General features: G+C 36.2%; 2 non-coding genes across 2 annotated transcripts; both read left to right on the top strand.

Annotated features, from left to right (window-relative positions):
* The first annotated feature begins 523 nt into the window (after window positions 1-523).
* LOC128279723 (small nucleolar RNA R71) lies at window positions 524-630 on the top strand. Its single transcript, XR_008269920.1, has one exon. It is a non-coding gene; the product is annotated as a small nucleolar RNA R71 (small nucleolar RNA).
* A 2,888-nt stretch (window positions 631-3,518) lies between these two features.
* Window positions 3,519-3,625, top strand: LOC128280059 (small nucleolar RNA R71). The gene has a single exon (XR_008270240.1). It is a non-coding gene; the product is annotated as a small nucleolar RNA R71 (small nucleolar RNA).
* Window positions 3,626-15,645: the final 12,020 nt, after the last annotated feature.

Here is a 15,645-nt window from a genome sequence, read left to right as displayed (position 1 = left end):
CTGCTGGTATGGTGGCTGTTGAAAGCCTGAAGGGGGTGGTGGTCTTTGATTTCCTTGGCCTCCCCATGAAAAATTTGGGTGGTTCCTCCAACCTGCATTATAAGTATTGCTATAAAGATTGTTTTCAGATCGAGGATTGTTACCCATGTAATTTAAATACTCGTTCTCCATGTTGTGGCCATAAGATGGATATTCTGAACTGCTTGATCCACCTCCACTTGCTTTGCACTGCATTACTGGGTGAACCTGTGAAGAACTAAGAAAACCATCAATTTTCTTATTCAAGAGTTCTACCTGATTAGAGAGCATGGTGACCGAATCGACGTTATAAACGCCGGCTGTTTTCTTTGGCTTTGTCCTCATGACTTGCCAATGATAGTTATTCAGTGACATCTCCTCTATAAATTTATAGGCATCTTCAGGTGTCTTATTATTAATGGTTCCGCCAGCAGCTGTGTCAACCATCTGCCGAGTCAAAGGATTTAGGCCATTATGAAAGGTTTGAACCTGTAACCAGAGTGGTAACCCATGGCGAGGGCATCTTCTCAAGAGGTCTTTATATCTCTCCCATGTATCGTAGAGTGTTTCTAAATCCATCTGCACAAAAGAAGAGATATCATTACGTAATTTAGCCGTTTTAGCCGGCGGAAAATATTTTAATAAAAACTTTTCAATCATTTGTTCCCAAGTAGTGAGTGACCCCCATGGCAACGAGTTCAACTACTGTTTAGCCTTATTCCTCAATAAAAAAGGGAATAACTGAAGGCGAATAGCATAATCAGAAATGTCATTAATTTTAAATGTATCAAATAGTTCCAAAAAGTTTGTCAAGTGAGCGTTGGGATCTTCGTCCTGGAAACCATCAAACTGAACAAATTGTTGTATCATTTGAATTGTGTTAGGTTTCAGTTCAAAAGTATTTGCAGCTACAGTAGGTCTAACTATGCTCGATTCAGTTCCTGTTAAAAAAGGTTTAGCATGATCATACATAGTGCGTGGAGCAGGATTCTGATTAACAACAATCATAGGAGGTAGTGGATTTTCTTGGTTTTCAGCCATCTCCTCGGTTGTGGTTGAAGTATCGTCCTCGCGCTCTTTCTCTGTGCATCGTAAACTTCACCTTATTTCTCTTCGATTTCTGCGAACTGTGCAATCGAGCTCACTATCAAACAGTAACGGTCCTGACGGGTTTCTCCTGGTCATAAACCAGAAAAAACCTGTTAGAAGAAAATAAATGAAAAATTAGAAAAGAAAATAAAAATTTAAATTACAATAAAAGTAAAATGGCTAATGTAATAAAAATCGAGTGTTCCTAATATCCTAGGTCCCCGGAAACGGTGCCAAAAACTTGATACGTGATATTCGTGAGAGGTTTTAAAGATTTATGAAAGAATCGTTCTTGAGACTAACTTATTATCGCGATTAAGGCAAGCGTACCTATCGGACAGTAGTATAGTCCAGCAAGACTGGTTTGTCGAACCAAAGGAACTACGAGTACTAGTATTTACTTTCTTTTTATTATCTAGCCTAAAAATTAAGAGGTTTGGTTATCTAAACTAATTATTAACTAAGAATGCACAGAAAGAAAATTTGGGAAAATACTTTTGGGAAAATTTGATTGATTAAAACAATACCTAAGGAAAAATCCACCTAGACTTCACTTGTTATTTCACTCTGAATCAGACAATTTATTCATTTGACTTGATCTGTAGAAATCCTTAAGTTATATTATTATCTCTCTTGAGACTAATAACGTCTAACCCTAGGTTGAATAATTGAAATCCCTTTCTAATTAATATCTTAGAATGGCATTAACTCGATCTATGGATTTCTTTACTAGGTTTCACCCTAATCCGGCAAAATCTTATCACCCTATCTCTAGGCGTGCAATCAACTCCGCTTAATTATGACAAATTTACTCTTAGACAGGGTCTATTCCTTCTCTGAATAAGAGCTTAACTTCTGAATAAGAGCTTAGCTTGAATCAATATCCTGGAATATCAAAACAAGAATCAAGAACACATAATTAAGAACAAGTCAAATATTTATCATACAATTCAGATAATAATAACAAGATCCGTCTTAGGTTTCATTCCCCTTAGGTATTAGGGGGTTTAGTTCATACTTTTGAAAGAAAACATCTCGAAAGAATAAAGATAACAAAACAAAAGAAAACCCAAAACTCCTGAAGGAACTTGAAGGGAGATCTTCAGTCTTGATAATGAATCCGACTTCTGAGATGGATCAATCAGATTTCCTTGAGTTCCTTGCTTCCTACTCTCTATCCCCCTTCTAAGTGCCTCCTCAGGTTTTTAAATAGGCTTTAGAATGCCTAAGAGCCCCTAAAATTTGCCTTTTTCCAATAGGGTTATATTTGGACTTGGCAGGGACACGCCTGTGTGACACGCCAATGTGCGATTACTCCAGCCCGTGGTCAAGGCTGTTGAATAGGCACGAGCGTGTAGTATATTTGTGTAAGTCATGCTTCAATCCTGCCAAAGGGACACGGCCGTGTGACACGCCCGTGTGAGAAAGTTCAGGCCATGTTGATTTCCCACGTGGGTCTATTTTCTCCGTTTCTGGCCCGTTTCTCGCTCTTTTTACTCTCCTATACTCTCCTAAGGATAAAACATGAAATTAAAGGATTAGGAGCATCGAATTCACCAAATCTAAGGAGAAACCATTCATAAATAGGCTAAGCATGGAATAAAAATATGTATGAATTACGGTTTATCACCCTTACCTTTACTTACCACTGTTTCTTGCCTCTATTCTGGTTCAGGTGCAACTAACCCTTCCTTATCTTAAATGGTAATTGAATTGATTTGCTCCCTTGGGTTAGATTCAGTGTTACTCGGTAGGCTACCTTGTGGTCGTTTAGATATCAATTTAGCGAGCTGACCTATCTAAGTTTCGAGCCCTTGGATCGATGCTTGTTGATTTTTAAGTGCTATTTCGGTATTCTGAAAACGAGGTTCTGACACTGAGATGAATTTTGTTAGCATCTCCTCAAGGTTCGGCTTTTTCTCTTATTGGTAGGGTGGTTGTTGGAAACCTGAAGGTGGTGGTGGTCGTTGATTCCCTTGGCCTTCCCATGAGAAATTTGGGTGGTTCTTACAACCTGCATTGTTAGTATTACTATAAGGATTATTTTGAGATCGAGGATTATTACCCATGTAATTTAACTGCTCGTTCTCCATGTTGTGGCCATAAGGTAGGTAATCTAAATTATTGGGTGAACCTGTGAAGAACCAAGAAAACCGTCAATTTTTCTGTTCAAAAGTTATACCTGATTAAAGAGCATGGTGACCAAATCGACGTTAAAAACACCAGCTGTTTTCGTTGGCTTTGTCCTCATGACTTGCCACTGATAATTATTCAGTGACATCTCTTCTATAAATTCATAAGCATCATCAGGTGTCTTATTATTGATGGTTCCGCCAGCGGCTGTGTCGATCATCTGTCGAGTCGAAGGATTCAGGCCATTATGAAACGTTTGAACCTGTAGCCAATGTGGTAACCCATGGTGAGGGCACCTTCTCAAAAGGTCCTTGTATCTCTCTCATGCATCATAGAGTGTTTCTAAATCTATCTGTACAAAAGAAGAGATATCATTACGTAATTTGATTGTTTTAGCCGGCGAAAAATATTTTAATAAAAACTTTTTAGTCATTTGTTCCCATGTAGTGATTGACCCTCGTGGTAACGAGTTACCATTGTTTAGCCTTATTCCTTAACGAAAAGGGAAACAAACGAAGGTGAATGGCATCATCAAAAACGCCATTGATTTTAAAAGTGTCACAAAATTCTAAGAAATTTTCCAAGTGAGCGTTGGGATCCTCGTCCCGCAAACCATCAAACTGAACAAACTGTTGGATCATTTGAATGGTGTTAGGTTTCAGTTCAAAATTATTGGCAACAATAGTAGGGCTAACTATGCTCGATTTAGTTCCTGTTAAAGAAGGTTTAGCATAATCATACATAGTACGTGGAGCAGGATTTTCATTAGCAGCAATCACAAGAGGTAGTGGATTTTCTTAGTTTTCAGCCATCTCCTCAGTTGTGGTTGAAATATTGTCCTCTTCCTCTTCCTCTGTGTATCTTAAGCTTCGCTTTATTTCTCTTCGATTTCTGTGAACTGTACGATCGATCTCACTATCAAATAGTAATGGGCCTGATAGGTTTCTTCTGGTCATAAACTAGAAAAACCTGTCAGAAGAGAATAAATAAAGAATTAGAAAAGAAAATAAAAATTTAAATTGCAATAAAAGTAAAATGGTAAAAGTAATAAAAATCGAGTGTTCCTAATATCCTAGTTCCCCGGCAACGGTGCCAAAAACTTGGTACGTGATATTCACGACAGATTTTAAAAATTTATAATTAAGCATTCTTGAAACTAACTATTATCAGGATGAAGGCAAGTGTACCTATCGAACAGTAGTATAGCTTTAGCAAGACCGGATTGTCGAACCCAAAGGAACCAAGAGTACTAGTAATTACTTTCTTTTTATTATCTAGCCTAAAAATTAAGGGATTTGTTTATCTAAATTAATTAACTAAACTAAGAGTGCACAGAGAGAAATTGGGGAAATGCTTTTGGGAAAATTTGATTGATTAAGACAATACCCAAGGAAAAATCCACCTAGACTTCACTTTTTATTTGACTCTAAATCAGACGATTTATTCATTTGAATTGATTCGTAGAAATCCCTAAGTTATATTATTATCTCTCTCGAGACTAATAACGTCTAACCCTAGGTTGATTAATTGAAACCTCTTTCTAACAACACCTAGTGTTGCATTAACTCAATCTATGGATCCCCTTATTAGGTTTCACCCTAATCCGGCAAAATCTTATCACCCTATCTCTAGGCGTGCAATCAACTCTGCTTAATTATGACAAATTTACTCTTAGACAAGGTCTATTCCTTCTCTGAATGAGAGTATTAACTCAAATCAATATACTGGAATATTAAAACAAGAATTAAGAACACATAATTAAGAACAAGTCAAATATTAATCATACAATTCAGATAATAATAACAAGATCAGTCTTAGGTTTCATTCTCCTTAGGTATTTAGGGGGTTTAGTTCATAATTATAGAAGAAAACATCTCAGAAGAATAATGAATACAAAACATAAAGAAAACCCAAAACCCCTGAATGGAAATTGAAGGGAGATCTTCAGTCTTGATGATGAATCCGGCTTCTGAGATGGACCAATCAGCTTTCCTTGAGTAATTCCATGCCCCCTACTCTACGTCTCCTTCTAAGTGTCTCCTTAGGTGTTTAAATAGGCTTTAAAATGCCTAAGAGCCCTCAAAATTGGCCTTTTCTAAATAGGGTTATACTTAGGCTCGACAGGGACACGCCCGTGTGACACGCTCTTGTGCAATTACTCTAGCCCTTGGTCAAGGCTGTTGAATAGGCACGGGCTTGAAGTCTACCCGTGTAAGTCATGCTTCAATCCTGTCAAAGGGACACGGCCGTGTGACATGCCTGTGTGAGGAAGTCCAGGCCATGTTGATTTCCCATATGGGTCCATTTTTTCCATTTTCGGCCCATTTCTTGATCTTTTTACTCTCCTGTGCTCACCTAAGTATAAAACATGAAATTAAAGAATTAGGAGCATCGAATTCACCAAATCTAAAGAGAAATCATCCATAAATGTGTTAAGCATGGGATAAAAATATGTATAAATTACGGTTTATCACATGTAATTATGGCATGCTACATATAGAGTACACAATAGAGTTAAATTATAAATCTAACTTAGACATACATAAACATAAAATTCTCATGCATAAAAAAATCGGCTTTATTTATGTAACATCAAGTATTTAAAACATGGTTCACAATAAACTAGAAAACTAAACAGAATAAAATAACCACTCTTTAAATAACATTGTTAGAGTCTTGAACTTATAAATATATCTAAAACCCTTAACAAATTCTCATTGTCATTAACCCAGGTTCACCGATATCTGCTCAGGAACATCCTTGCCCCATCATCAACCTTGCCTATGCCATCTACGACCTACTTACCTGAAAAGGACTAAAAGAGGAGTGGGTGAGTTCATTGAGAACTTAGTGAATAATCATATTTCTCAGAATATGTCTTAAAATAATATTTGAAAATAGTAGTAAGCTTTCGATAATGCACGGATAGGGTGAAATTTATTAAATTCCATTCACCAAAGTTGCCAATTTTTAAGCTCGGGAAATCAATAGCCTTGCAATGAATTTTTAGATGGGATCCTAACATTTCTAGACTGAGATGTCTCATGGAGTTTAAATATCTATCTCTTATCTTTGAAACGCACTTTTGAGTTTGGGAGCTCAAGTTATGATTGTTTTAATAAAGATTGCGTGAACAAAATTTCTGGACATGATTATGACAGGAATTACGAGTTTCAAGCTTTTAATTCGAGTTTAAATCATATTGGGTTCAGATTTTTGGCTTAATTTTTATTATATATGAGCTCAATATTGTATTTATCAACTCTTATTATTTTATTATTCCAAAATTTTAATAATTATTAAGTAATTTAAGTTATTTAGGTGTTTTATGTCAATAATAAAGTTTACTATATATAGGCTTTTGCATTGTACACAAATCATTCAATTTATTTTTGTTCAACTTTTCTCTTGAGTTAATAAATACTCTTTGAAATTTTCTTTTCAATAATTTCTCTTGAGTTTCTTTTAGAAGAGTTTTAACAATCTTTTAAGATTGTGGGGATCATCTTTAAACTTTTTCTTATCAAGTTTTCTTACCAAGTTTTCTTTCTTGGAGGGGAAATTAGAGTTGTTTGAAGGGGGTTGTGAATTCTTCGTGTTTCTAAGGCTTCTTAGAACTTTTACATACCACATTCTATTTTAATTATTGTTCTAATCGTAGATTTATTATTCTATTTTAATGACCTTAGTTATTTATTTTAATTGTTTTATCTAACTTGGATTTGATTGCGTTTCAGGTTATGTCAAAAATCCAAGTTTCTTTCCGAACGTCTAAAGCCCTAAGTCAAATCCTTGACTTTGAAAAAATTTACGATCCACTCCCACATTCACTTGCTTCATTCCTTATCAGTTGGTATCAGATTTGGGCATTTTGGGTGTTTATGGTTGATTTCTGAATTGATTTTCGTTGCAAAACAATCTATAAGTAGTTTTTACTCATAATTATTTTTGGAGAAATATATTTTTGAGTAGGTAAAACCTTTTCAATTTATCTAAAATTTTATATACTGATTCTTGGCATTGTATTACAATATAAAAAAATTATTTCCCACAAAAAAAGTGATCGATAAAGTACAAAAAAATAAAATACGAAAAGAAAAGAAAAAATAAGAAAATCCCGTGGGTTGAATTTTGTGCTGAGACTTTCTATATCAAATCTACATTATTTGAAGAGGCTCAAATTTAAATTTCATGATTTTTAGAAATCGAGAACACCTCAAACGAAGTTTGTCAAGTTGCTTTGCATTTTTTCGAGTTTTCGGGTTTCAAAAATTTTCATTTACTCTTAGCCTTAGGTTTTCATTTGTTTTAAGTCTTTATTGTTCCTTAACACATTCTAACACTTTATTGTTTCTTGTATTAGTAGGTTAAAAACGTTGCACATTCCTTCCACCATGCAACACAATTCTTTGGTGTCTAGCCACTTTTGGACTCCTTGTAACACCCCACACCCGAGCCCTATGCCGGGGCGGGATACGAGGCGTTACCACACTTAATCACATGAATACAATTATTGCGATGTCATTAAGACTTGGTCAAATTAAAAAAAAAAATTGAACTTTGTCTAAACTCCTTAGTATGGGCCTACGAGGCCTGAAACATCCATTGGAAGCCATTCAGAACCAACTTAGGTCCTTAAACTAACTTTTTAAAAATGACCCTTGAAATAGGGCACACGCCTGTGTGGAAGGGCAACACGCCCGTGTGGCCACTATGACATGGCCGTGCTGATGGCTCGTGTGGTTCACACGGCCTAAGCACATGGGGACATGCCCGTGCCCCGGGCCCATGTGAATTAAATTCTAAATTCGAACCTACAGGGGTTTTCACACGGCCTGACACATGCCAGTGTCCATTGCCCGTGTCCCTCACACGGCCACGACACGCTCGTGTCTCAAAGCCTTGACATTCTATTTTTGACGTCAGCATCCAATTTAGGGCACACGGCCAAGGAACACGCCCGTGGCCAGAGGTCGTATCCTTCACATGGTTGAGACACACGGCAGTGTCTTTGCCTGTGCGTTTACTACCATGCATACTGACTTGTCAATTTAACGTGCAAGGGACACATGGCCGGATAACACGCCCATGAGGCTGACCGTGTGTCACACACGGCCTAGACACACGCCCGTGTGTTTACCTATGTGGAAAAAATAAGGCTATTTACCAAGACTTTTTGCTTCCCTTACTTGCACTAACCTACGTAACTTCTAACATGACAAATCCATACAACAATACAAGGTCTAATTAGCCACGCAAGGCATTATCTCATTCATGCAATTTACTCATCCATGAAAATATCATCATTTGCATATATCAATAATGAACATTAGCCATTATCCACGACTTTATACAAAATGAAGGGATTCATCCCAAGCCAACATATTTGGCCAAAATAACATTGACACAAAACTCAAAAGTTTAAGCCTATACATGCCATATTCAAAATAATAAAACCAACTATACCAAGTGCTTCAGTTGATAGTGTGATCGATGCCTTCGACGTCTGATGATCCTCGAGCTAACTAGGCGGCACTATAAGAAAATGGAAAGGAGAGGGAGTAAGCATAAAGCTTAGTAAGTTGCATGCGAATAAATATAACAACAACTTTACCATTTATCATCATGCTCATAGTACAAAAGTAAGCATAAGCACAACTTACTCATCACTATCCAATACAATTCACATAGCATATATTGAGCTCACATCTCATACATTTCAAATAGGTACTTGTACCACTCACAACATGGTTATAATTTTCTCGTTTAACTTAAACCGTAACGCTCACCGTTGAACCATTTGGAATGCTATCGGATATTCATTAAGCCTTAAACATAGGATATAATGCCGATGCCATGTCCCAGACATGGTTTTACACTAGCTCATCCATCAAGTCAATGCTATGTCCCAGACGTGGTCTTACACTAGCTCTTACATATCCATGCCGATGCAATGTCCCAGACATGGTCTTAAACTGACACCTCTATACCTGTCGATGCCATGTCCCAGACATGGTCTTACACTGACACATCTCGTAGCCGATGCATGTCCCAGACATGTCTTACACTGGCTTACATATCGAGGCTGATGCATGTCCCAAATATGTATTACACTAGCTCTCATCTCAATGCTGATGCCATGTCCCAGACTTGGTCTTACAGTGGCTCTCATAATGTGGCCAATGCATGTCCCAGACATGTCTTGCACTAGCACACAAATAACCTGAATGTCATGGCATGAATATCCGATTTATTTCCTAAGGTTCAAACGGAAGTTCTACTATCTCAATATTCATCATATGTAATCATTTCCAAAAACGAGTAATTTATGCTATATCAATTCAAACACATATAATAACAATGTAGTTGTATTATTTACATACAACTTACCTTGGTACTTAAAATGTGGCGACTAGTTGATTTAATCTACTTGCTTAGCCTTCCCCCGGTCTAGGTTCGGATTTTGTATTTCTTGATCTAAAATGGCAACATTTAATCATTTAATCATCAATTAAATCTAAACGCTCAATAATTTATGATTTGGTCAAAATGACCATTTTGCCCCTAAACTTTCCCGAAATGACCATTTTACCCCTAGGCCCAAAAATTGATTTTTATCGAGTTTCCTTATTAGTCAAGCCTAATCGACCATTTATCTCTCTTATGACAACCCCAAATTTCCAATATTTCACAACATTACTATCTATTTTACAAACTTTACAAAATGATTCTATTAGGGTTTTCATGAGAAGTCCCTTCACAAAAGTTGTTTATTTCATAACCATGATTCATTTTCTTCCATAAAATTTCAAAAAACAACGTGAACACTCTCATGTTAAAACCCAATACTTTCAACCATTTAACAAAATAGTCCCCTTGTTAGAAAGCTTATGCTACAAGGGTTCTAAAAATGTAAAAATTTTCAAGAAAAGCCATTAAAGTCACTTGTAAGAGTAGAGAGTGACTGAAATTTTTGAAACTCAAAAACCCCAAAAATGGCTGAATTTTTGGTGGAGAAGGAGATAGGAAAGAAGATGATATTTTTTCTCTTTATTTTATTTCATTTTGGTCAAATAAATTACCAACTTTCCATCTAATTTTGACTTCCTCTATCTTTTGTCTCCTATGGCCGGCCATAACTTATCCAAGGGTCTATTTTCCCTTTAAAGACCCCCAATTTATGTTCTCTAGCTATTTGACACCCTTAGCTATCAAAATAGGACTTTTGCACTTTATGCGATTTAGTCCTTTTTCACAATTAAGCATGAAATCGCTAAAATTAATTCATCAAATTTTCATACTCTCATATAACCATACCACAAGACATAAAATAATATTAAAAATAATTTCTCCGTCCTCAGATTAATGGTCTCGAAACCACTGTTCTGACTGAGCCCAAAATCGAGTCATTACACTCCTAGTGTCGTTAGGATATTTGGTAGGTAGATTCTTTAACATTCTGATTGATTTTCATAAATACTCCTAAAACTCTCACAAGATTAATTCTTACCTCATTGAGAATTAATTTTATTTTTGAGTGTATAACAGTGAAATTTTTTTAATTTTTTTCTTTTTGAGTGCGCTTTTTTTTTAGATTTGTCACAATGTCTCGTAGTGGCAAAGGAAGTGATAACCAGAGTGACACACCACTAGTGACCATCGAAAATCTTGTTGATTTCGAAACAAAATTATAACATGACCTCAATGAATTTAATGGTAAGTTCGAACACAGGTTCGATAGGTTGTAAAAAAATCTACAGGATCGAAATGCTCGAGATTAGAAATGTTACACTATTTTAGACACAATCGACAAAAATTTGGAATGACTAAGTACAAAAATTGAATGTCGAAATCATAATTGGGGAGACAAGATTGATCATCCTCGTCTTCATGCAAATAATGCTCGATGTGTCTCTCATGCAATGATGAGACTTTGGTTAATAATGACCGTGGGCAACATTTTTTAGCTAAATCAAAGTTCAACATTCCACCATTTCCAGGGAAGTATGATCCCGAGGCATACTGTGATGGGAATAAAAAATTCAACTTAAGTTTCGTTATTATAAATGCCAAGGAAGAGGAAAGAGTCTCATTGGTTACCCTTCTATTTTCAGACTATGTATTGAGTTGGTGGGTTCAACTTGGAATTGATCGTTAAAGAAACTATGAAAAGGTAATTGATGTGAAAGCATTAAATTCCTTCCCATTACTATAGAGAGGTCAAAATGAAACTTTGACACCTTGTTTAAGGTAATCGATCTGTTGATGAGTACTTTAAGGAGATGGAGATGCTTATGCAAAGAGAAAATGTGCGAAAAGATGAAGAGACTACCATGGTGCAATTTATAGATGGCTTGAACATTTTGATAGCCAATGCTCTTAATCTTCAAATGTATCACCCCGTACCCAATTTCGAGGCCGAGACTGGGCATGAGGCATTACCATACTTAACCACATGCATACAATCATTCCGAGTCACCAAAACTTTATCAAATTTAAAACTCTTTTGAACTCTGTTTAAACTCCTTAAAGTGGGCCTACGAGGCCTCAAACTTTCCTTGGAAACCATTTAGAGCCAACTCGGGTCCTTAAACCGACTAAATAAAAAAAATGACTCTTGAAACAGGGTACACGCCCGTGTGGTCATTATAACCTGGTCGTGCTGATGGCCTATGTGACACACACGACCTAAGTATCTAGGGACATGCCTGTGTCCTATACCCGTGTGAAATAAATTCTAAATTCAAACCTACAGGGGTTTTCACACTGCCTGACACATGCCTATGTCCATGGCCCGTGTCCCTCATACGGCCATGACACGCCCGTGTCTTAGCCCGAGTTTAAAAACCTTGACATTCTGTTTTTGATGTCAGTATCCAATTTAGGGCACACGCCCGTGGCCAGAGGCCGTGTCCTCTACACGACTGAGACACACGGCCGTGTCTCTGCCCGTGTGTTTACTACCATGCATACTAATTTGTAAAATTTACGTGCAGGGGACACACGACCAAGCAACACGCCCATAGTGCTGACTGTGTGTCACACACAGCCTAGACACACTCCCATGTGTCTACTGTGTGGACAATATAAGGCTATCTACAAAGCCCTTTGCCACCCTGAAACACAATCTAGTACCAAACATAACAAAGTCTAACTTAGTATGATTTCTTAACCAAACAACCATAGCTAAGGCCTATACACATTTCATAAATCCAACCATGCCAACAATTTCACATTCATGTAGGACTATCTTGCATTTATATATTAACTTTCAATATTAGCCATTTTCCATGGCTTTATACAAAATGAATCAAATGCTAAAGCAAGCCAACACATTTGGCCAATTAACAATGACAAAAAACTAAAAAGCCAAGGTCCTATACATGCCATAACCAAAAATAAGTGATCTAACTATACCAAGTGCTTCGGATGATAGTGTGATTGATGCCTCCAACGTCCGATGATCCTCGAGATAAATAAGCGACACTATAAGAAAATGGAAAGAAGAGGGAGTAAGCATAAAGCTTAGTAAGTTGCATGTAATAAATATAACAACAACTTTACCATTCATCATCATGCTTTTAGTACATAAAGTAGGCATAAGCACAACTTACTCATCACTATCCAATACAATTAACATAGCATCTATTGAGCTTACATCTCAAACATTTCAAATAGGTACCTATACCACTCACAACATGGTTATACTTTCCTCATTTAACTTAAACTGTAACATTCACCGTTGAACCATTTGGAATGCTATCGGATATTCATTAAGCCTCAAACATAGGGTATAATGTCGATGCCATGTCCCAAACATGGTCTTACACTGACACCTCTATACGTGCCGATGCCATGTCCCAGACATGGTCTTACACTGACACATCTTGTAGCCGATGCATGGCTCAGACATGTCTTACACTGGCTTACATCATGAGGCTGAGGCATTTCCCAGACATGTCTTACACTAGCTCTCATCTCAATGCTGATGCCATGTCCCAAACATGGTCTTACACTGACACATCTCCTAGCCGATGCATGTCCCAGACATGTCTTACACTAGCTCTCGTCTCAATTCCGATGCCATGTCTCAGACATGGGCTTACACTGGCTCTTATAATGTGGCCGATGCATGTCCTAGGCATGTCTTACACTATCACACAAATAACCTGAATGTCATGGCATGAATATCTGATTTATTTTCGAAGGTTCAAACGAGAATTCTACAATCTCAATATTCAACATACATAATTATTTCCACAAACAATCAATTTATGTTATATCAATTCAAACACATATAATAACAATGTAGTTGTATTATTTACATACAACTTACCTCGGTGTACAAAATGTAGGCGATTAGATCGGTTTAGTCCACTTGCTTTGCTTTTCCCTGGTCTAGGCCCAGATTTTATAATTCTTGATCTAAAATGATAGAAATTCATTCATTTCATCAGCATAATCTAGGCACTAGAAAATTCATAATTGGGCAAAATGACCATTTCGCCCCTAGACTTTCACAAATGACCATTTTAGCCCTAAGTCTGAAAATAGATTTTTATCACATTTTCTCACTAACCAAGCCTAGACGAATACTTTTTATACTAAGAGTAGCCCACGATTCTGATTATTTCACACATTTATCACCTATTTTTACAACTTATGCAAAATGGTCTTTAGTTAGGGTTTCCATGAAAACTACTTCACAAAAATTGTTTATTTCACAACCATGATTTATTTTCTTCCATAAAATTTTTGAAAACAACATGAACACTCTCATGGTAAGACCCTATACTTTCAACCATCTAAAAATACAAAAATCATCAAGAAAAACCATCAAAATCACTTACTTGCGAGGGTTACAAGTTGTTTAAATTTTCAAGCTTTCAAACCCTTACAATGGCTGAATTTTTCGGTGGAGAAGAAATGGTAAAAAGGGATGATATCATCTTTCTTTTATTTTAATTCTTTTTTGGTCAAATAAGTCACCAAACTTCACCTAATATTTGACTATGTTAATTTCCTTGTCTCATGGCCAGCCAAGCCTCTCTAAAGGGTCTAATTGCCCTTTAAAGAGCCCCAATTTAGGTTCTCTAGCTATTTGACACCCTTAGCTATCAAAATAGGACTTTTGCACTTTATGCTATTTAGTCCTTTTTTGCCATTAAGTTCACAAACGCTAAAATTAATTCACCAAGATTTTCATGCACCTTTATAAACATGCCATCACACATAAAATAATATTAAAAATAATTTCTCCGATCTCGGGTTAGTGGTTCTGAAACCACTGTTTCGACTAGGCCCAAAATCGGGTTGTTACATCAAACCTACATTAATCTTAAGGAGGCAGTACACAAGGCATTTGAGATTGAGCAATAGTTTCAATAACGTCAATTTCATCCATTTGGTGTATCACAATATTATAAAGGCACGATTTCTAATTCCACCAAGAATTTGAAACCTGCTTATGCTACTAATAAATTGTTGCCAAAACATGATGAGATTAATCCTTTTGACTAGAAAAGTAGGGCTCTTACAAAACCTTCTTCTACATCTTCTAAGTAGCCCACTTCTACTAATTTTTCACCAAAACAAAAAAGAGGTCGTGACATTGAAATTTTATGTGCAAAGGGCGTGGGCACTATAGTTGTGATTGTGCCAACACGAGGTTTTTGTTGATAAAAAAAAGATGATAGTGAGAATTTTTTCCTCGAATCTATGGAGTTAGATGAGATAGAACTGTCATTTTCTCCTATTGAAATATATTATATTGAATTGAATATTCATAATACTTGTAAGGGGGATATGAGAAGTGAGGAAGTAAAAATTGAAAAGACAAAAAGAAAAGAGACCTTGAGTGATAAAAGTCTACTTGATGGTCCAGTTTGGGTGAGTGAAAATACATATTGGGCACAATTGGAGAGGTCTCAAGTGGGAAAAGAAAATGAAAAATAAGAAAATATTCATGCAAAAGTGAGGAACGATTAAGTTTAGTGGTGTTTCCTTGTTAGAGAATTTTAAGGATCCATTGACGGACTTCCAATTACATTAGTCTACCATCGATCTACACTTTTACTTGTAAGAGAGAGGTAAGTTGAACATTAATAATTCTCTGCAAGTGCTACAAGTTAAGAAAGGTAATGAAACATTAGAAATTGGTTTAAGAAGTCATACAATAAATGTTTTTGATAAGTATGCTATTGATTTTGTTTTTCCTTATAACATGCTTTCTCGTTGGTCAAATTTCATTAAACCTTGGTCTAAAAGTTCAATTGATTTTATGAGTTTATCTAGATTTGTAAAGGTTAAAAATAGAAATTTTGTTGCACTAGATAGATTTATTAAAGCATTTTATATAATTTTTTCTTGTAACAAAATTTTTTATCTTGAACTTTAACGATGAAT

Source organism: Gossypium arboreum, chromosome 8 (genome assembly GCF_025698485.1).
Source record: "Gossypium arboreum isolate Shixiya-1 chromosome 8, ASM2569848v2, whole genome shotgun sequence".
In the NCBI taxonomy this organism is placed as follows: domain Eukaryota; kingdom Viridiplantae; phylum Streptophyta; class Magnoliopsida; order Malvales; family Malvaceae; genus Gossypium; species Gossypium arboreum.
This window is presented reverse-complemented; position numbering and strand designations above follow the sequence as displayed.